This window comes from Anoplophora glabripennis, unplaced genomic scaffold, assembly GCF_000390285.2.
Source record: "Anoplophora glabripennis isolate ALB-LARVAE unplaced genomic scaffold, Agla_2.0 scaffold433, whole genome shotgun sequence".
Taxonomy (NCBI): Eukaryota; Metazoa; Arthropoda; class Insecta; order Coleoptera; family Cerambycidae; genus Anoplophora; species Anoplophora glabripennis.
Genome location: NW_019416557.1, coordinates 327910 through 351845, shown reverse-complemented (window position 1 = coordinate 351845; position 23936 = coordinate 327910).

Here is a 23936-nt window from a genome sequence, read left to right as displayed (position 1 = left end):
CAATATGACATGTTTAAATGGGGATATTAAATGTTGTACGAAGAATCTTATAAGCTTATAATAATCAAAATGTAATTTACAAATCGCTTTGGCCGATAATAGGTCTGCAAAAGTCCTACGAATATGAAGTTACTGATTAAAGAAATATTTTCTAAAAGTGCAATTTCTTGTCTATAAAACGCCGACCTTAAGAGTATAAATAAAAGTAAAGTATTAAGTGTCAACAAAATAATGTTTGTTGAATTTGTATTATTTTAACTTTTAATTTTTCCGAAGAATAATGTTGAAGAAATTGATGATGATAAATGTTCAATAAAGCAGTTGTTAAACGAATAATATCCAAAAAGATGAACAGGAAGTAGACGTCCTGTCATATGGTGTCTATGTTCTCCAGATTTGTACTAACCAGAATTTTTTAACACATTTGTTTTCTTTTTTTTTTCTTGTTCGAAAACACTCCAAGTCAAAAAATATAATTAAGAAAAACATATTATGTTTATATTCTTATTAGTTGTTAATATAATAGTTTGTTTTATTTATTATATACTCAAACGCTATTTTTAATACTTTAAAAAAATATCCCTATAAACCGAACTACTTGCACTGTGACTTCAGATACTCATAACTCAAGAATAACAGCTATTACCTTGAAACACTCTTTTCCTTAAAAATATCTAATAATTCATAGTGTAGCATACGTATATTTCCAATTATTTTTGCCGATATACGAGGCACGGAGTGTACGTCACTGAATTAAAAATCGCAATTTAATAACAAATCGCAATTTTATTACATAACAAAAACAGTTTATTTATTTTTTTAATTTCAATATAAATGACGTTTGAATATGGGTTTATACGGTAAACTTGCAACATTTTTCATGCTCTCTGATTTCTTTTATACACCTTATTAATTACCTTGCATAAAAATTCAGGAAGAAAGTCAAGAGAGATCGATTTTTTCTTTTCAGTGGCGTGTTTCGTATCTACGACACTGGTTTCAGTTGAAACTTAATTTTTTCACGTTGAATGCCATTCTAGCCACGTACATAAAATTTCGTTTTAACTTTCATAACATATTTAAATATAGGGTGTCCCGAAATTCATGCAACAAAATTTGGTCATAGATTCTTAAGACAAATTTAGGTGACCTGTATTTTTTATTTTTGCCAACTGGCCCCTCTTTCGGNCCATGCTCTTTCCCCACAGGAGCTCTAGGTGAGCCTGGCACTCTCATTCTATGTTAAATGGTTGTTAATGTTTTTGTTGTTCTTTCTATTTGTCACATGTTTAATTTGAAGATTGTTGTACATAAATAATAAAGTTAGGTGTTTTTACTCTGTCTTTGTTTTATAAAATTGAACCATACATCCCCTCTTTAAAGTTAGTAGCCAGCGCCTTCCGGTCAATCAATTAAAAAAGAGATGTATACAACGTAGGTGTTCCTCATGACGAACACATATTTTTGGCCACAACTACGTTCGTTTACGTATTTTTTGTCGATCGAACATAGGGTTGTTATACTACAATACGCACGTCGACGCACAAATCTAAAAACATTAATTTCAAGTTTTTGAATTCTCCCATTCCAAGGTGATATAAAATAAATAATTAATTCGGTAAATTAATAGCTTTAATTCTAACTTGATTTATTTTATATAGCATTTATCACAAATGTCATTTCCAAACAAAAGATAAGTTCCATATCTCTTTAATTACATAATTGAATGCATCGAATTTATTTGGCAGTTATCATTTGGCAACAAAGCCACCGCTAGAACTGCTGCCTATTACCAAGTAGAAGAGTTACCACGCTAAATTTTATAGCTGGATGCCGGTTAAGGAGACCCTGCATTCATTTTAGGCTACCAATTTCCATCATTTAACACGCAGTCTGTGGCGATAAGCTATATTGTCTGTGGTAAAGGTGACATGAACGAGGAAAAAACAAACTATTTTTTGTGGCTATAGCCTACTTTGATAAAATTTTCAGGTGAAAGGTGTCAATTTTGACATAAAATTTTATTAAAATAAGTTTTCTCTATGTCTTAAAATGAAAAGGTTAAACAGCCCTAAATTTTTGGTACTTTTCCGGTTTTTTAATGACTATTCATAAAGTTGACCACGGATCTCAAATTTGTTTATACGAGCAAAAAATGCAACAAAAAAATTTTAAGATCTTTAACGAGTGTCGTGTATTAAGCAAGATCCATACATGTTGCCCTCTTAGAGTAGACAATATTTTTTGCATAGAACCCAATTAAAAAAGCAAGATTTTTGTACAACTTTTGAATTTCCAATTGTTATAATTCTAAATTGTTACAACATTTTCTCTCTCCTATTTTCAAGGTTGTTTGCTCAACAATAATCTGAAGTTATTTCTTAGGAGCCGAAAATATTTCTGAGAAAAAAAAGATATATCAAAAAACACAATGTGCACACTCAACAGTGCATTCGAATGAGCACAATTAAGTGGTTATGTTATTATCTTACATTATAGAACACTTATTATTTCTCAGAATACTACAGCTATCGAAAAATCATTTGTTTGTCCAGACACTTTAATTTTTTGAATAAATACAATTTATGACATTGTTTCAAACGCAATTTTCTGCTGATTTAAGAAATAAAAGAATCTACAGGGTTTTCCACAGTCAAATTTATTCATTTTTACATTGTATTTCTATTGCCGATAAGCGCAACATTTTTAATTTAGAATTCAATTGCGATTTTCTATAAGATCATTTTTTGCCTTTAACATTATTCATAGTGTACTTAGATTACTTTTCGTTATTTTATATAAATAATACAATACAGCCAAAACATCGTTCGCGATTTCTTTAGCAAATACGGAGATATTTAATTGGATAAAAGTACTACGCAGCGTTCTCAAATATTTTTAAAACTGGGTGGTCAAACCCAAAATGTTTAAATTGAATTTTTTTCACAACTAATGTTAAACTGTAAAACAATAATTTCTATGTGAATACGTAACTGCACATTGTTGTAATTATGGCTCCTTGTGCCTACTATTGCCAAATTATTTTTTCATAAATATTACTACTTAAAATTTACTACAATATCCTACAGCATAATAGCTGTATCAAATATTCTTAAAATAAAATACATATATAGTGTACAAGTACCTATATGTATTGTTTGATTTGTGAAGCACTAGATAATATCTAATAGTTTTACAATACAATATACCATTAAAAAAAAGTAGATATTCAAAAAAATTTATTGCTAATGTCAAAACAGATATGAATAAATAAATAATACTAAACAAATTGAAAACATATAGAGAATGTAACAGTGACGCTATAAAACTTGAGAAGTAACTCTTTCCATCAGAGTAAACAAATAAATTTTATGCATAACATTTTTAATCAGTTTTATTAAAGTACACCGTCCGAAATATGTATAAGTAGCTAAGATCATTCGTCAGCAGAATGTTCCGAATAATACCGAATTGTAAGTTATAATAGGGTACCTAATTTAGACAAACATTACATGTATTTTTTATAACAGGTATATTTTAAATGATCTAAAAATAATCAAATTTTTCATAAACGGTTTTAATTTATAACTTCATATATTCTGTGACATTATTTGCTAAATTTTTATCATGGTTGAGAAACTACTGGTGTAAGAGACTAAGAGTACATCATGAATTTTATACCAGTTACAAAAGATTAAAAGTGTGGAATTAGAGGTACGAGCTATTTTAGAATTCCGTTCAAAATCTTAATATTGTAGAAGCGTACTTTATACTGCAGTTTTATAAGAGAATTTTAAATAAGAGCAGACTACAGAGGACTCAAAAGGAAAAAGTGCATTTTTATGTAAACTTAACACAAAGACATACTACCTCTTTAGTATTATTATAATAAAGTCATTTTTCCTGATAGGATAATAGAACGTGGCACTATTTTAAAATCGTAATTTTAAATAATTGCTCATGGATCTACATATATAAATAAAATAAACCTTTTAGCAAAGAGAATATCGCGGAAAATTGTTTAATATTGCAAATTTCATTCCATTGTTATTTTCAATCTTATATGTATCAAAATAATTAAATTATTTAAATAAACTATATTTTTACCGCTTACAAGTAGTTAACCCTTCCTGTTAATGTTAATTTTATATTGATCTTGTCGGGGTAAATTAAATATACAGGGNTACGACACTGGTTTCAGTTGAAACTTAATTTTTTCACGTTGAATGCCATTCTAGCCACGTACATAAAATTTCGTTTTAACTTTCATAACATATTTAAATATAGGGTGTCCCGAAATTCATGCAACAAAATTTGGTCATAGATTCTTAAGACAAATTTAGGTGACCTGTATTTTTTATTTTTGCCAACTGGCCCCTCTTTCGGAGTTACAGTCCCCTTAAATTTGCCTCTAAGAAGTCTTTTTTATATCTCAAAACCATGTTGTACGAGAATCATTAAATTTGGTACACAGGGATTTTATGACATGTGGAATCTCACAGTGCTACGCTTTTTGTCGAGAAACCCCCTTAGGACAGTTTTTCGTGGGCCCCCTTGTCTTTGGTACCAAAAAAATTTGGTCGCAAATTTGATTTTTTTTTAATTATTAGTTAGCTAGAAAGCCATTGAATTTAGAAACTTTTCTGTCTCTTGATATTTGTTTCATAAAACGCAACGTTTTTGAGGAAAATGTCGAATCAAGATCAAGATGTATTCGATCACATTTTGACATTTTTCTCGAAAACATTGCGTTTTACGAAAAAAGTATAAGCAGACAAAAAGTCTAAATTTAATGGCTTTCTAGTGGACTGATAATTTTTAAGAAATTTAAATATGCGACCAAATTTTTTTGGCTCCAAAGACGAAAAATTGTCTTAAGGAGGTTCCCCGCCAAAAACCGTAGCACATGTCATTAAACCCCTGTGTACCAAATTTAGTGATTTTCGTACAATAGGGTTCTGAGATATAAAAAGAAGATTATTCTTAGCGACGGACTTCAGGGGGCTGTAACTCCGAAAGAAAGGGCCACTTGGCAAAAATAAAAAATACGGGTCCCCTAAATTTGTCTTAAGAATCTGTGACCAAATTTTGTTGCATGAATTTCGGGACACCCTATATAATTTTTGTTATGGAACCCATCCTATTATTTTCCTTTGATTACATAATATGTCCCTGATATTTTAAGAATATTATTAATTACGCAGACAAGCAAACATTTTAAATGTAAATGAATTTCAATGTGTTCAACTACGAAAAAGTATCTACTTCGATTTCCACCGTACAAGTTTTGGCAGTAAAAAGCAGTTCAGATTATCCTACACGAACTACCCAATATTCAATATAATACATTTCTTTTTCTAGCGTTATCAAAGCGCACTGAATAAAAGAGAGCAAGTTACGATAAAAGTTCCGTCCACTATTGTCGAGATATTGGAGGAATCCAAGTTTCAAACTTTATCTGCAATACGAATAATACGAGCAGTTTTTGAATTGGTCTGCAAATGTATACGATGTAACTTGAATTATCGCCAGAACTCATCAGGAAGAGACAATATTCTTTATATTGCGGATAAGAAAACTGATGTGATTACTAAAGTTCAAATTAGTTAGATATTCCTTCCAAGTTAGTATTTTAAGTTAAGTTTTTATTGAAGTAATTAACTCTACGATTTGCAATATACTCGTATATGTGGTAGTCGTGAGACCATGTAAAAATTAAATAGCTATTCCATTCAACTTTTTGTAATGCAATTAGGGGTGCTTGCTTAAACTTAGAGATTTATATTGAATGGGAGACCTAACTGAGCAACAATCTCTCTTGCAAAAGTAACTTGGTGGACCGGTGGACTGGGTAGCCGGTGGACACCAGAGAATGCAATATTTACGTCGAACTAAACTTATAACTAATATCTGTTGACTAATAACTAAGTTATGAATTTTCTGATAGGTGGATTGGAAGTATTGGTCCAGTTCCGAACATTCTCGTTCTGCGAAGTTAAATCCCTCAGAATTTTAACTCGAGGGAGTTTAAGTATTGTACCAACCCACCACCGAAAAATTTGCATTTCTAATATGGTTCAACATTAGTTCCAATTAGTTCAGGGTTTAAGTGTAGGTTCTTTCTAGTTGAGTATAAAGCCAAGATTTATATGTGGGTATTTATTGCTATTATTCTAAAAGACTAAAAGAAATTAATACATCTAATTAAAATAAAAAAATGGAATTAGAATAAATTAGTAGAGTACTTTCACTCAAATATAGATACTCCTAAAATAAATTCTTCACGTAAACTCGTATTTGGTGCACTTGTACTTAAATCGGAGTAAATGTCCTCATTACTAAGTGAGTTTAAATGTATATTAATTCGAGTAATTTGAATGGCGCCGTGAAGATGGCACCACTTACATTTTGCTTCTGTAATCTCGACCACAATTGATAGGAGCCCGTTAGATGCTTCAGAAAAGCGTAATGGCCAGGAGACCAGGCTTTAGCCGGCGGCGGCGGGTCTCCTCAGATGGCGGGTCTCAGCCAGGACAGGAGGAGGCCCCGCGAAGTGAATTAATTTCAACACTGTATATCCTAATTAATCATTTATGAGTGATTTATTTTTGCACTCAATAAAAACCATTACCATTGGTTCATTAAAAACCAAGTCTGAGTAAAAAAAATGATTTAATAATAGTTAAATTTAAATCATATTAGAAAAAAAGTCAACTCTAAATTGGTTTTATATACTCAGAATAGAGTCAAAAGTCGCTCATTTGATAGTTAGTAGTAACTCGAATTTAAGTATAACTCACTCATTTCTGATAGTTTCACTCAGTTGTACTCATACTAATAGAGTGAAAATTTCACTCAATCGGATGTGGACAGAAATTGATACATATTGAGTGACATTGAGTGAAATTTGAGTGAAATTCTTTTACAGTGTAGTATGTTTACATGAAAGAGATAAACTATTTTCCTAATCACAGAAGGATAAAAGCAAAATTTTGGTAAAGATGGAAATGAAATTAAAATTTACTAATGGTGATAAAAATTTTAAACAAAAAGTGAGTAAACTCGCTATATAGATATATGCCATGGTAGGCATATGACACGAATTTGGAACAATAATCGAGATATAAACTGAAAATTAGCGAAGTTAGATAAAAAAATGGAGCAAAGTTTTTTAAATATTTGCTACTGACTTCACCTAAAAGTGCAATAATTGCTACTAAAAAACACCAAAAATTACAGACTCAAATTACTAGAAGAAATTGGTTTATTTATGGAAAAATTGAATATTTGACTTGAATGAACTCTGGTATTACTGAATCTCTAGCAAATTCTCAGGCTTGAATTTAAGTAAAAATCGTTGTTTCACCAAAGAAAGGAAGTTATTAAAATGAACAAAAAATTACTGTTTGGCACTAGTAACACAGAGATATCAAATAAGAAGAGAAAATGTGAAGGTATTCTAAACTAGACTAGACGGGGAATCCAGACTCCTGTAACATTAAACTTATTTCACAAAGTAAAATGCAATCAAAACAAAAATGCACCACGTTGGTACGTGGAAAAACGCGACAATTACAAAATTTTTAATCCACCAAAATATAACCATAACGTATTATTAATTAGAATCTTATATTATACTCAATTTAAATTGACGACTTGGGTTAATTCAAATTTTACCAATTTTCCACCGTTTTCTTAGTCAACGCGCGCTTTCTTTGCCAATCAAAGAAGCCAAAGCCTCCCCTGTCCAAATTCCGAAATTTCCTTCGCCTTGCTTTGACTCCAATCCACAACCAACTCTGCAGATCTATAATCCAGAGTCTGCAACGTTAAACACAGCATCTGACATACCAATTACACCATATACGTGATTAAAAGGAAAATCTGAATCGTATGTTTATCAATTTATAGGTATCGATCACTTAGATTAATATAAATATATTATATATTATACCATTATTTTTTCTACAAGCTTTTTCTTTCAAGATGAATAAGCATAAAACGCATCTCCTGTCCATATCCTTGCTTTGTTCCTTATTAGACAACCACAAAGAGAACCAATGAGGATGGAGTAGAGGATATTGAATACCACTGCAACGAAATAACTTTTTTTTTTTTCATCAGTCTATGGCAGGAAAGTCAATGATGAAGAACTATCTCTTGGAATTGACTATTAGACAATGGCAGCAAACACATTGATTCTTTATCGAAGGAGGTGACAATATCGGTATTTAAATTGCAATCTCATGACGCAGGGGCATCTATCCTGAATTCTTCTCAAGAAGAGAGACATTGGAGGCTGCTGCACTTTCATTTTTAAGGTGGTCATGTTTTGATAATGTATGCTACAACCCACACCGTATTTTATTGAATAATTTCTATGCTCACATAGAGAACTTTCATAATAAAAAGTTAAAATAGATGTTGTCGACGCTGGGATCTCGAAAAATGTGACACAAGGATTTGCAAAATATTTTTTTATAATCAACGGATAGATACAAATATACTTTTTTTTTCACTTTTCATTACATTTATTTTTTTATTAATTTATATTTTAATTTGATACTAACATTCTATTCTTTACTCTTCAGTGTTGTAAGTTTTCTGAAAAACAAAAATTTGAGATAAATAAAAAAAGTTCTTCGGCTGATTATGAAAAAATATTTTGCAAATATATATGCAACCTTTTTCCAAAGTCGGCATTTTTTATTTCCCAAATTTCTTCGGGAATTTTTCACCATGAAAGTTCTCTTTGTCGACCGATAAATTATTATTAACAATATTAACAGAGGAAATATATTTTAATACGAAAAAGAAATAACTTTGTACATCTTATAGAAAAAGAAACATATAAAAGGATTGAACTAGTGAAATATGTATAGCGAACCCATATGAAAGGAAAAAGGCCTGATTGGCAATGAAGGTGAGCTTTTAACTTTAACAGGACGAATGTTATTGAGAAGCGTAGCGTCTCTTTTATTTCTGGCCGATAAAACCGAAACATTATTAAATTGGCAAAGAGTTGTTCAAGGTACGGTCCTGATTTGACCCGGCAGATCGAATTGCCCTGTTTGTGTAGTGTATGTCGCGGTGTCCCTCACAATATCAACGCGGCTTGTTTCTTTCTCCAATCGATTGTGTGACATCTTGTCTTTATGGACCAGATACGTACACTTGCTCCGAATTTCTTGCCATATTGCAGATGTTCCTCGCTCCCACACGAACTCACTTTCCCGCTGCCGTGTTCTGTCCCTTTTCCTGCAGACCACTTACGTCTTGATTGGAACGTTATGATTCCCAATCACTTTAGGGTTTAAGCTCATACGAAAACAATGATTCTCTCACTTTATCTTTTTGATGAAGACGTACATGCACTCTTGGTTAACATAAAATTATACACAGAACGAAAAACTGACTTAAATATAATGGAAAAAGGCCGTTATAGTACTAGGGAACATGAAATTTCAATCGATGTTTAGTGCATTATATAAATATCTCGCGGTCGTTGGTTTTCTCACATTGAATGATTTTTTGTTATTGTATTAACGTACTTTTTTGCATCTCTTAATCAGTACTATACGTTTTATTGATGAATGTAGACATTAATACAAGTAATTTTAAATTTTAATCATTGGCATGGCATAATCACTGCCGATCATTGTGCGAAAATCACAAAGTTCATATAAACATAGTCTTTGAAATAGAAAAAGAAAATTCTCTTGCATTTATTTCATTTCGAAGGTATCTTTAAAAACTGTTTATTCAAATTTTCAGATATTATCTTGTCAAACTTGAAAATAAATAAATTTTATAAATGATGTCTAAATAAATCAAGATTTTATTGAACTTTAATACTGTGCAAAACCGTATGTATCTTATCAACTTCGACGTCACCTGTTACATGAGTGTTGTATAATAATGAAAAAGTAATATTAATGGTCGGTAGAAGGAAGCGCAAAAAAGGAAACGCTTAGGTAGGGAATTCTGGAAGGAAGCCTAGATAGTTAAAGACAGGCAGTTGAAGTGAGAACAGTGTGCAAATGGGTAGCAAGACGATCGGTGGACAGTGTAGTGTAAAAAATATAGAAGTAGTGGAAAATTAAATGTTTAACCGCTATTAGTTAGTAGGTAATATTCTTTAAGTACTTTGTTGTTAATTGTTCTATGTAATCTTATGATTGTGATGGTTATAGATGTTTCATGATAATAATTCTTTGTATGTTTAGCTTCCANCAAAATAATTAAATTATTTAAATAAACTGTATTTTTACCCCTTACAAGTAGTTTAGCCTTTCTGTTAATGTTAATTTTATATTCATCTTGTCGGGGTAAATTAAATATACAGGGTGTTCCACATAAAAGGGATTCCTCTGTAACTCTGTAACTGCCAAATTTATAAAAAAATGGTTTTAATAAATGTTGTCTGGAATCATGTGGGCCATGTAACGAAAATATTTTTAGCTTTAAAGGGTATTCCATTTCGCGTGGGCGCTATATAACTGTTATTTTAAATGGAACACCCTGTATATTATTGCGTTTTTGAATTCCTTGATTGGGTAGAGTTTATTAAATATACATGGCGATTAAAACTCACAGTTTTCAACATACTTAATCAGTTGTTTTTGACAAATAAATCATGATTTCAGCTCTCAAAATGAGGCTAGATAGCGTCTAAACCGTAAGAGTTAGAGATCTGCAGTTTTGACAGTTCATTTTTTCATAAATTACTGTATCTTGTCATCTGTGAGCAAAATATGTACGTTATTCAGACTTGGAAATAGTGAGACCTACATTTAATAATATTACGAGTTAAAAACTTTTTTTTCAAATGGAATGACCCATATTAATTGTCATGGGTGAATGCAAAATTGAATGCCCTTTCGACTGATATAAAGTTGTCCATACTTATCTCTAACAGTTTTCCAGAAAAATCAGGTTCTATTTTAAAGTCCGAAAAAGTAGCTATGTATCAGCGTCAAAAAGGCCTTGCAACTGTATTAGTACAATGTCTATACATAGGACTTTACAAAAGCACAGTACAGCACATCCTTCTCCATCCAAGAGTTACTAAAAGTAGATTTTCCGCGGAGACTGGAGTTTTGTCAGTGGGCATATGAGATATTAAATCAAGATGATGATTTTTTTTTTGAACGAGTCATGTTCTCCGATTTTCTTAAAAATGGTTTCGTTAATAGTCATAATTGGCATTATTATGACAGTAAATCCTCACCAATGCCGGACAACGCATAGCTAACGATGGTCTTTGAAGGTGCAATTTTGGGAACCCATTGTCATTGTTTTTTGACCTGCATCCCTGTAACTGGAGTAGTTTATTTAAACTTTTTAACAAACACTCTAGATATTTGTTAGGTGACATTCCTTTAGCCACACTTCAAAGAATGTGGATGCAACATGATGGTGCTCCACCTCACAGTACCACTGCGGTTCGTTAGTTTTTAGACGAAACTTTTCCCAACAGATGGATTGGGCGAGGAGGACCAGTGAGTTGACCTTCAAGGTGTCCAGATATGACAAATTGCGACTTTTTTTTATAGGGATTTATAAAAAGTAAAGTTTACGTTACACCACTAACTACCGCGGTAGATATGTGGCAGCGCATTTCAAGAAATTACGCCAAATATGCTGGCCAATGTTGAACAGTCTTTTAAAAACCGAATTCGTTTGTGTAATAATCAAAATGGAGGACACTTCGAGTAACTGATGTAAATCAGCGGTCTAGGTATTCTTCTCCTTGTTGTGTTCCGAGTTTCAGTTTTGCGTTTTGTTTTAGTTATTGTTAGTAGTTTACTTTTGTTGGTCAAACCACTTTTTAAACATGCTAGTAAATATTGACACTATCAGTATCAGGCCTGATAAAATGTGAAAGAAAAGTGGATTTGCAAGGCTTTCTTGACGTTACATAGCTACATTTTCGGACTTTAGAAAAGAATCAGATTTTTCTGGAAAAAGATAAGTATGGACAACCCTATATCAGTCGAAAGGGCATTCAGTTATGCATTCACCCATGGCAATTAATATGGGTCATTCCATTTGAAAAAAAATATCAACTCTTAAGATTATTAAATGTAGGTCTCAATATTTCCGAGTCTGAATAACGTACACGTTTTGTTCACAGATGACAAGATAGAGTAATTAATGCCAACTGTGAAAAGTGCAGGTTTCTAACTCTTACGGTTTAGACGCTAAGTTGATGATGGTTCTAGAGAGGGAACGTTACATATAATAATTGATTATGCCATTCGAGAGGACAAAGAGTTGCCATGAGAAAGTGTTCTTCTTTTTTCAATCACCTCAAACCAGGCTGAAATGAAGCAAAAACGGATTTCCAAAATTTCGTTTTTTTGTCAAATACTTCGGAAACTAATCATCTTAGCCTTAATTATTTAGAGGTATAATGTTGATCCCCTGATTATGCAACTTTGCCCCCATTTAAGCTACTTCGTATCTCTTACCGTTTCCGAGACCACTGTAGTGAGAAGCGAATTTGTAACAGCCTGTATAGTTAATTTTTTAACATCTGATCAATAATAATCTGCGATTTTAATGAAATCATTAAATGAACCACNTTGCAAATTTCATTCCATTGTTATTTCCAATCTTATCTGTATCAAAATAATTAAATTATTTAAATAAACTATATTTTTACCGCTTACAAGTAGTTAACCCTTCCTGTTAATGTTAATTTTATATTGATCTTGTCGGGGTAAATTAAATATACAGGGCGTTGCACCTAAAAGGGATTCTTCTGTAACTCTGTAACTGCCAAATTTATTAAAAAAATGGTTTTAATAAAAGTTGTCTGGAATCATAATTATGGCCCATGCAAAGAAAATATTTTTATCTTTAAAGGATATTCCATTTCGCGTGGGCGCTACATAACTATGTTATTTTAAATGGGACACCCTGTATATTATTGCGTTTTTGAATCCCTAGGTAGAGTTTATTAAATGTACATGGTGTTTAGAACTTACCGTTTTTGACACAATCAGTTGTTTTTGAAAAAAAATCACGATTTAGCTCTCTAAATGAGGCTAGATAGCGTCTAAACCGTAAAACTTAGAAATCTGCAGTATTAACAGTTCGTTCTTATCATCTATGAGCAAAACATGTACGTTATTCAAACTCGGAAATACTGGGACCTATATTTAATAATATTACGAGTTGAAAAACTTTTTTTTAAATGGAATGACCCATATTAATTGTCACGGGTGAATGCAAAATTGAATGCCCTTTTTACTGATTTAAGGTTGTCCATACTTATCTCTAACAGTTTTCCTGAAAAATCAGATTCTTTTCTCCGAAAAAGTAGCTATGTAACAGCGTCAAAAAGGCCTTGCAATTGTGTTAGTACAACCAGAGAACACTAAGAGAACACTATATCAACGAGAAGCGACAGCAAGGCTTTCTGCGTTAACAGTTTTCGTATGCGCATGCGCGAATTTGGTTGTGTTATTGTCAGTTGTCAGTGGCTGTCAGAGCCGCCAAATATAAATAGAAGAAACGAGTAATAGTTTTTTGGCGGTGGACAATGTTAATTGAGAGTGGATTTGTTTGTATTGCATTTCGTTTCCATCTACAATTAGAATGAACTTGAAATCAATAAAATGCATGGTTATTATTGTGCTTTTCGCGATTGTTTATCCAAAACTGGTGAACGATTAACCCTTTTGAAATTACGTAAGGATTAGAAAGGTAATCATTATTATTATATTATTTTAAGTACCTACCTATAAACTGTAAATCAGAAAAAAGTATTTTGATTTTTAAAATAATGTGGTACGTTTTCTTGTAATATGGTATTGCATAAGTATAGAGAATATCTTTAGGAGAATTTTTATATTTGTTAGGATTGTGGATATATATAAGAATTATAGGCTTTGTGAACACTTTTTTGAAACCAAAAATATTGGTAAAGGAAATGTAACCTTATTGCGAAACGGAATACCTATACAGTTTCCTTAACTTAGAAACGGGCAAGAAGAGCTAGAGGCAAAAATTGTGGAAGATTGTCCCAAAGAAGTTATTGCATTGTCAAGTACCTATTTTTAAAAAACTATTTCAAATATTGCAGAAAAATATTATATCTGTTTAATAAAAATATTAGTTACAACATCTTGTTTTATTTTTTTATATATTATACCTAATTTGTCTACATTTTACCACAGTCATATCCTTGTATTACGAGTATATGAACAATGTTTGATACTGATGCAGTTCGTTCAGTGTACATCTATTCAAAAGTGTAACTTCTCTCAGTGTAAACGATTGTGTTTCTGTCAAATCGGTCGACTGTAGTGTGACCACAAAACATCAAAGAAACCGCCGATTCTGTCGCTTCTCGATGGTATAGTGTTCTCTGGTACAACGTCGATACATAGGATTTTACAAAAGCACAGCACAGCACATCCTTATCGCATCCAATTACACCAAGAGTTACTAAAAACAGATTTTCAGCGGAGACTGTAGTTTTGTCAGTGGACACATGAGATGTTAAATCAAGATGATGATTTTTTTTAAACGGGTCATTTTCTCCGATGAGGCTACTTTTCATAAAAATGGTTTCGTTAATAGTCATAATTGTCATTATTATGACAGTAAATCCTCACCAATTCCGGACAACTCATAGCCAACGATGGTCTTTGAAGGTGCGGGAAGCAATTTTGGGAACCCATGTCATTGGACCATTATTTTTTGACCTGCATCCCTGTCACTGGAGCAGTTTATTTAAACTTTTTAAAACTCTGGATGATTTGTTAGGTGACATTCCTTTACAAGTCACATTTCGAAGAATGTGGATGCCAGGATGCAACATGATGGTGCTCCTCACAATACAGCTGCTGTTCGTCAGTTTTTACACGAAACTTTTCCCAACAGATGGATTGAGCGCGAGGGCCCAGTTAGTTGACCTTCAAGGTGTCCAAATATGACAAGTTGCGACTTTTTTTATGGGGATTTATAAAAAGCAAAATTTACGTTACACCACCAACTACCGCGGAAGATATGTGGCAGCACATTATAGTAGCATTTCAAAAAATTACGCCAGACATGCTGACCAACGTTGAACAGTCTTTTAAAACCCGAATTCGTTTGTGTATTAATCACAATGGAGGACACTTCGAGTAATTGATGTAAATCAGCGGAAGTATTCTTCTCCTTGTGTTCCGAATTTCAGTTTGTTTCGTTTTGCATATTGTTTTAGTTGTTGTTAGTGGTTTACTTTTGTTTGTCAAACCACTTTTTAAACATGCCAGTAAATATTGACACTATCAGTCCCAGGCCTGATAAAATGTGAAAGAAAAGTGGATTTGCAAGGCCTTCTTGACGTTACATAGTTACATTTTCGGATTTTAGAAAAGAATCTGATTTTTCTGGAAAAAGATAAGTATGGACAACCCTATATCAGTCGAAAGGGCATTCAATTTTGCATTCACCCATGGCAATTAATATCGGTCATTCCATTTGAAAAAAAAAATAATAAATAAAATTCAACTCGTAAGATTATTAAATGTAGGTCTCAGTATTTCCGAGTCTGAATAACGTACACGTTTTGCTCACAGATGACAAGACAGAGTAATTAATGCCAAAACGAACTGTGAAAAGTGCAGGTCTCTAACTCTTACAGTTTAGACGCTAAGTTGATGATGGTTCTAGAGAGAGAACATTACATACAAGTATAATAATTGATTATGCCATTGGATAGAGGGCAAAGGGTTGCCATGAGAAAGTGTTCTTCTTTTTTCAATCACCTCAAACCAGGCCGAAATGAAGCAAAAACGGATTTCCGAGACTCCTGTAGTGAGAAGCGAATTTGTAACAGCTTGTGTAGTTAATTTTGTTAACATCGGATCAACAATAATCTGCGATTTTAATGAAATCATTAAATGAACCACATCATAGGTGGTCGTTAATTTATAACATTTCACAATGGGACACTTCGTGTTTAAGATCTAGCGTGCTCAACAATTGATTTGAAACATGCATTTAATGCGCTTGTAATTAATTCAATTAAAATAAATACATAATTAATTTATTCAGAATCGACGTATTATCATGTATTACTATGGGTCAGACGTATTATGAGGCTAATAAAACCTTATAAGTTACATAACACTAGTGGTCATAAGTCCAGGAGAAAAATGAAAAGACATATTTAACGTTTACATCAGTGTTAACAAAAAACAAACAAGGCTCTACGAGGAGCAATAGAAATCCAGAAGACAAAGTAATTCCAACCAAGAAGAGCTGGAACTGCCTAGAATTTAGAAACTACATATATGTAAAAGTTAAAGAACCAAACTTTTTTGCTTCTATGGCCAATTATAGGCTTAATGTAGATCTTTATTTTACTTTAGCCTCCTAATTAAGCCCCACAGCTTAAAGTTTTTTTTCTTCTGAAGCTCAACTTTTCTAGCCTGCACAATCACACAGTACATGGGATGTAGTCTCCTATTCCTCTTGACAGACGGCAATTTATTATCTTAAGGTGTCTTCTTCCTAAGTTTCTAATATACATACTCTCATCAGTCCTATCTTCTTATTTATCTGGGGCTTTGGTTCGGTATTTCTTTCATGATCTTATTAAAAACTCCTTTTGCCTCTTTGCCTCTGTGCTTGCCACTATTTTTTGTCTTTCACAGCTGACAGTGGCAGGAGCTGTAGAAGAGCCTGTTCTGACTAATTCATCAACCTACCACCATTGTACTCAGGTTAGAGACACGTCGTTCCAACTTCCTAGTCTTACCAAAGGATCCAAAATTTTCACTTCAGCCTGGATTTAATCTGGTACATGCTGATTACCTTTCATTCTACTTGATCGACTTTAGGAATAAATAACAATTCCTAATTGTTTTTTAAGGTTCCTCCCATTCACTTTATTCCTAGACTAAGTGTAACTTGAAACATTTCCTTAGCTTCATGTATTTTGCCCCGACGCCTGTCTTTCTCTTCGAGCTGTCCATATACCATGTTAGATTGGCTTTAACGAGAAGTTCTCTGTCCCTGTCCATTTTGAACTTTTTTGAAGTTGTACCTGGGAGCTAAGTGGTCACTTACATACCTCTTGACAAATTGATAGGTGTCCGTGTTGTACTCTGTAAGCTAGATTCTCCTTGAAAGAAGATAGTGATCAAGATCTTTAGAGCTCCAGTAGGTGTGATTCTCATGACCCCTATCGGGGAATGCTACATATTAGCCTTTCCACTCCCACTTTTTTGGTCACCATATCACCACCCATTGCCCCATATCATTATCATTAGTCTTACGATCTTAATCAAAACGCGAACCTCTCAGTTCACAATAGGTAATAACTCATATACACAAAATACGCCTAGCAATATTTGAAACAGTTGTAGTTAAATCGTTACTAATAATGTGAACTTAGAAAATGTTCTGCAAATGACCTTACTAAATTCTAAGTAACCCCCATCTGTCTCTAAATTTTCTGAAGCTGAGCGTCAACTTGAAGCAAAATTGCACCACCACAGCAAGACTTGAAAGAAAACATATTTCAGACTTCTTTAGAATTAAATTCAAAAACTTAGTAGTGTAGTCAGGCGATCCTAGTCCACTTTGTCTTATATGATAAAGATTGACCTCTGTCGGAAGTTATTTTCATATATTAAACTAACCTGCATTATTAGTAGAAGGTGATAGTTTAATTATCTCTTGTAGAAATGTGAATGTACTGAAAAAAATGGCGCTTTCAGTAAAATTTCCATAAATTTTATTTGTCCCGGTATTTAATAAAAAGTTAACTTTGAAATTTGTCTAAAATTAGTTTCTGTTATTTCGAAATAATGAAATTAGTTCGGTGTTTCGCAAATGAGCAAAGTTTAATTAAACCCAAAGTATTGTAATTAAGAATTCTTTAAAATATCACACAAGGTCTTCATCTGTTTTTGAGTTATTTATAATCTGCATAACCGCGAGCAGATATTAATTAAATTAAATTAGTACTTTTCAACTGTTGATTTATTCCCTGTCAACGAATTAATTACTCTTGAAGTTCCTTGAGCCTCACCACAGCTCCGACTTAATTTTATGTGTTTTGCTTATTAAGTGATTTATTGTATTTAATATCTATGATGGAGGGTAATTCCTTTTGCAAATTTTAATAAAAAATCTACATTTGATGAAATTTGTGGATGACATTTTGCAGTTTTGCATTTTTCCATTAAAGAATTAAATGCCTTCCAAAATCACGATCATATTACCCAGATAACCGAAAGTTAATTTAATTTAATTTGAAAAGGCAATTCTTTAGAAGAATTTCTTCTGAAGAGGAAAGCGATATGTTTCTCGAAACGTCAAGAAGCCTAAACCAACGACATGGCAACCAGCCTGGAAATTGTTCAGCTATTGACAACTGCTTATCGTTTCTATAAAAAAACCAATAAGAAAATTTTAAAATTAATATAAAATTTTGATAAATACTTTTAGTTGTATTAATACAGGGTGGTCCTAATTTTATGTAAGAAACTTCGAGGGCATATAGATCTCATTAAAATAATATGCTCTAAATTTCCTATAAACATCGGTCTGGAACAATGTTTATAAGGCAAACACATATTATTTTAAAGAGATCTATCTGCCCTCGAAGTTTCCTGATTAAAATTCGGATTATATTATACCTAGATTTAAAAATAATCAAATTTCTTTTATACACGGTTTTAAACAGTTTTAGATTTCTAATACACATAACTTAGCTCAGTGTGAGTTTCTTCTAAACTAAATGTAGAAAGAAACCGCGATGGATTTTTAGCAATTAATAACAAGACAAATTAACTAATATTTCTGATATTTCAGTGTTAATAGATGAAACTGCCGTAAATATTTACGATCACGTACAAAGTTGGGTCTTATTACTTCGAGAAACTCAGGCGTTATTGGTTCACACAAGCAACCACAGTAAAAATCAATGATTAAGTATATTCAAATATAATAAACTTTCGGTTTTATGTTGGGTTTGTTTGTATTTGTGAGAAATATAAACAAGGCCGGATAGGGAGATATTTCAACCCCTTCGCGAAGGCGACGTCGGCCGGTCTGTACGATACCATTACTGATGCCATAACTTCCTATATTTTATGGGGCATTTAATCGTAACGCGTGTCTGGGTATTTGCAACCATTAAATAACACTTTATAAACCATTTGCAAATGAAATGGAAATGCGTCTGCACAAAACTGGGGACGAATAAGTATAGTACGCATTTCGCCGCTCACCGTATGACTTTATTGAATTTGCGAAATGAAATTGCATTTTGTCGGGGCAAACAACTCTCGGTTGTTTCAAATCCACCAGTTCCAGCGGAATCTGGAAAACAATTGAGAGTATTGCACTCGTAACTTTCCGCTGCAGACGGCGTTCCAGGCAGGGCGCCAGTAGGCTTGCAATAATAATAGGGCCGGATAAATACAGGATGTTTCCAGGACTGTGTCTTCGTCTTTCAATTTTCTACAAATTACTACTCTCTTATGTTTTTCGAGAAACGCCTGATTTTCGAGTAAAACTTAAAAAACCAATTGAAAAACACTTTTACTTAAATGACATAACAAGCACTAATCATTTGGCTATTTATTCGAATAAAGAAATTAATAATCATGATTTTTATGATTTTATTTGAGTAAATGCTCAAAAATACCTCCACATCCACGAACACAGGCCCGACATCTTTTTAGTAACGAAAATGTCATTTGTTCGAAATTTATTGTTGCTTGAATCCGATGAAAAGCACTATTTATTCTTTCTTCTAACTACTGAGAATGTCAAAGTTGCTATTGCAGTCCACTATAATTTTACAAACCATTACAGGATGTCCGCAAATTTCTCCGACAATGTTTGACTGCATATTGACGACGATAAATAAATACGATCTACGAAAATGGTTAAATAAAATCTTTTTGGTTTTTGAGGCCTTCAAAGTTGTCAAAAATGAAACTAATTTAATTAATAACTTCATAACCCTTTTACCGATCGCGTTAAAATTTGGCACATTTATTTGAACTATTATGGCATATCATTTCTTAAAGCTTTAGTCAAATTGATATACTGGGTGATAGTTTTCTCCGGTTGCCTCGCCCCTTTTAGCGGTCAAAACTTTTACAGTGGTTGTATTTTTTTAAAACGGGCAGCAACATTGAAAAGGTCGTCTTATTTAATAAAAATATTGTCTCTTGAGAAAATCGCCTATAGGAAGCCATTCTTGAGAAAAATGGCATTATTTGCTCATTTCGGTTTGCGTAGGAGCGTCACAGTTATTAATGGGGAAGTTTCACATTTTTTTTTCTTTTCTTATTAAATTCCTTTCATCGTAAAAAGTCAATTGCCACATAAATTTTAAATTTTTAATTAATAGTTTTCCTATAAAAAATATATAAATTCAAAATAATTCTCTATGCAGTCTTAAACAAAGACAGCTGACTCTTACGTCACGATCCGGTATCGGTCCAAATTAAACGAGTCGTGTAAAGTCGTGTTCTGTAGTCTGTCTCACTCTTACTCATTTGTGTTTATGCAAACTACGTGTGCCGGATAGATTTTATATTATTTACTTTTACTTAACACAATATTGTTAATTATTTTAAAAACTGTACATTCTATGGTTACAGAAGCTGAATTTGTCCAAGAACAATCTGATAATTTGTCAAAAATAGATGTTCTATAAAATATGTTTGCATGATTTCTTCCTCATTTTCTCATCCTTTGGTACATTAAATAGTTTGTTGGGGGCAGTTAGTGTTGTGGAACTACACATGGGTACTATAATATTTATGTTCAGACACTGTTATGTTTTTCACGTTCTCGTGTTGTAATTCTGATCCTGAATCCGCCACGCATTAAAGCTGCCTGGTTAGATATTGTGAAACTGTCCGTAGACTCTATGAAAATTAACGAAACTCGTCTTTAAATTTATGCACTAAAACTAACTACTCAAAACTATTCAGAATTCAATGCGAACACAAACTAATTCCACACAAGATTAAATGACAGCAATGCAATGATAGCGCCAGCCTCCCGCATCTTGACAGTCTTAACACTCATATACCGGATCCTGACGTCACAAATTGCTTGACCAATTAGGGACCGTTTTCGCCCACCTAATTATATTCAATCTTTTAATAATTAATTACATATTAATAGTTAAGTTTAAAGGGGTTTTACATATAGAAACATACTTTTATAGTAATTTTCTGCACTTTAAATAAATTTTGCTTCAAAAGAAAATTTGATGCAACTTCCTCAGTAAATTAGGTTTTTTTGGCAACTGAAGGCTTGTAGCTCAAAAACCAAAAATGTTTTATTTAACTTTTTTTTCGTAGATCGTATTTATTTATCGTAGTGAATATGCAGTCAAACGTGGTCGGCGAAATTTGCGGACATCCTGTATATTCGATTATCGAAGTATGTTCTTAGTTCGTTTTTTAAGTTTTACTCGAAAATCAGGCTTTTTCGAAAAACATAAGAGACATAACATTTGTAGAAAATTGAAAGACGAATCCGAAAATATCATAGTCGTTACCGTAAATCAGTGGCGTACTATTTTATTTAGAAAAATATGCCACCGATACACTGTATCTCCGCCACTGAAGTATGTAAATTTTAGGAAAAGCCCTCAGATTTTGGACAATGTTTACATAAACAAATGTGCCCAATTTCAAATTATTTCAGTTACTAGTTTTTAAATTATTTAAAAAAATTATAAATATTTTTTGAAGTTTAACACCCTGTATCTTTTTAACGAAGCATCCTAGATAAAACTTTATAGGAAAGACTCCCCTTAAAATTCATAAAAAAATACGAGGTTTCATTTTTTGTCACCGTTTGTGAATCACACTGTATTTGGTGATATACCTACAGTTGGTAACATTGCGTTGCGCATAACCTCCTCTATTACTTCTTGGATTGTTGATATCTCATTTAGTTTTGGTGATATTGTTATTTGAGTGCAACATGTTTAAGTGTTAGTAACGATTTTTGAAATGTGCGGGTTTCTGAAACAACGATGCAACGTAAAATTTTGCGGGAAAACTTTCACGGAGACGTTTCAACTTTTGAAATAAACTTACGGAGACGATGCTGTGGGTCGTAAGCAATGTTACGAAAGGTTTTCGCGATTTAAAAGTAGTAGTCAGTCAGTTGAAGATGGTCCTCGACCTTCAACTGATGACTTCCACGATCAGAAACTCAAATCTCTGGTGTGTGCAAATCGCCAATTAAGTACCAGAAAAATTGCAGAAGAGGATAGCATCTCAACCATGTCATATCATGAAATTTTGACTGAAGTTTTCTCATTCTATTAGCAATAAAATTCTTTTTATTTGCTCGTAATACGTTAAAAATAGCTCGTGACCTCAAGGAATGTATATTGTTTTACTAATAAGTGGGCACGATTTTGCTGAAAAAAATAGATTGTTATTATGTCGATAATTCAATATTTTTATAAAGGAGATAAGAAAACAATCATATCTATAGAACAGGACTCTGAATGAATAGTGACATCAATGAATGTACAAGATATATAAAACAGATAAAATTTCTAAGAAATTACAAATTAAATTGAAATCATGTCAAATTGCTAAAACTAGATATCATTGAGATATTAACTATATCTTCACTATTCTTTTTATAAGTAGAGTACTAAAGGAAATGTCTACTTAACCATGATAAAAACAATTGACTTGTGGACTTCCAAGTACACATACTGAAAGGACAGTTTTTATTATCTATTATCAATAGGTAATTTACATGGTCACGATATACGCTAGTTTTGAATACAATGCGACAAATACAATTTTTCACAAAAAAACAACGTGTCCAAATACGTGGAATAATTACTCCTTTTTGGTTTTTATAATAGTTTTAAAACTAACACATTAAAACAATACTTAATTATTATGAATTTACGTATTTTCTTCTTAAATTTATTTATTTTTACATTAGCGGTCTACCTTTAATATTAAAACCAATAATGTTAACATAGGGTAATGCAAATAAATTGAAAAATAATTTATAAATATTTCTTTGAATGTATTCAAAGATTTCATATCATAATAGTGTATTAATTCCGATCAAGGTTCATTATCATCATTCAGTTCTGTATTAACATTTAGGCTCAGTTGCAATATATTGAATTAGTAGTTAAAAGTGAAGTTAAAAACACATTGTAACAAAACTAAGGTTACAAACTTCGCCAACAAATAGAACACTTAAAATTAGTAGGGGAAACTTTAACAAAATTTATTGATTATGGGGATGAGAATAATATTGTCTTTTTCAGAAAATGTTCTATTGATATCTTTTTCTGAATTAAGCAATCTTCATTATGGTCAATATATGCAATCCTCAGAGCCACTTTGAATGTTTACAACAATATAGATACTGGAAAGTATCTAAAATTAAAAGCATCGTTGAAATAGCAATCGAATGGATATCATACTAAAAGATCAAGCGTTGTAGAAAATGAACAAATTAAAAAATTTCTAATGTAGGCACTTGATGATATATATTTAGGTACAAAGGTAATTATAAACAAAATATTTTTGTAATCGAAGAATATTGACTATTATTATTTTAGGTGACAATTATTTTTGCCATATCTGGGGCAATTACTTCAAATAAAAATTGGAGATATTAAAGATATAGGAAAAGATTGCTGATCACTTTGAAAAAGATCCTTTATTGTATGCGAATATTTAGAAATATATCAGAAATATAGTAGGACCGGAAGATTTACACAAATAGTAGTAAATATTCGAATGGTGAACCATAAATAATCAATTAATAGGAATTTATACATTTGGGGAAATGCCAAAACAAGTTGCTGCATTTCCCAAATCGAAAGATGTTCATGAATATACCGGACATTATTTGGGTAGCCTCAACTTCACTATTAATAAATTCAGGAGCTGATATCA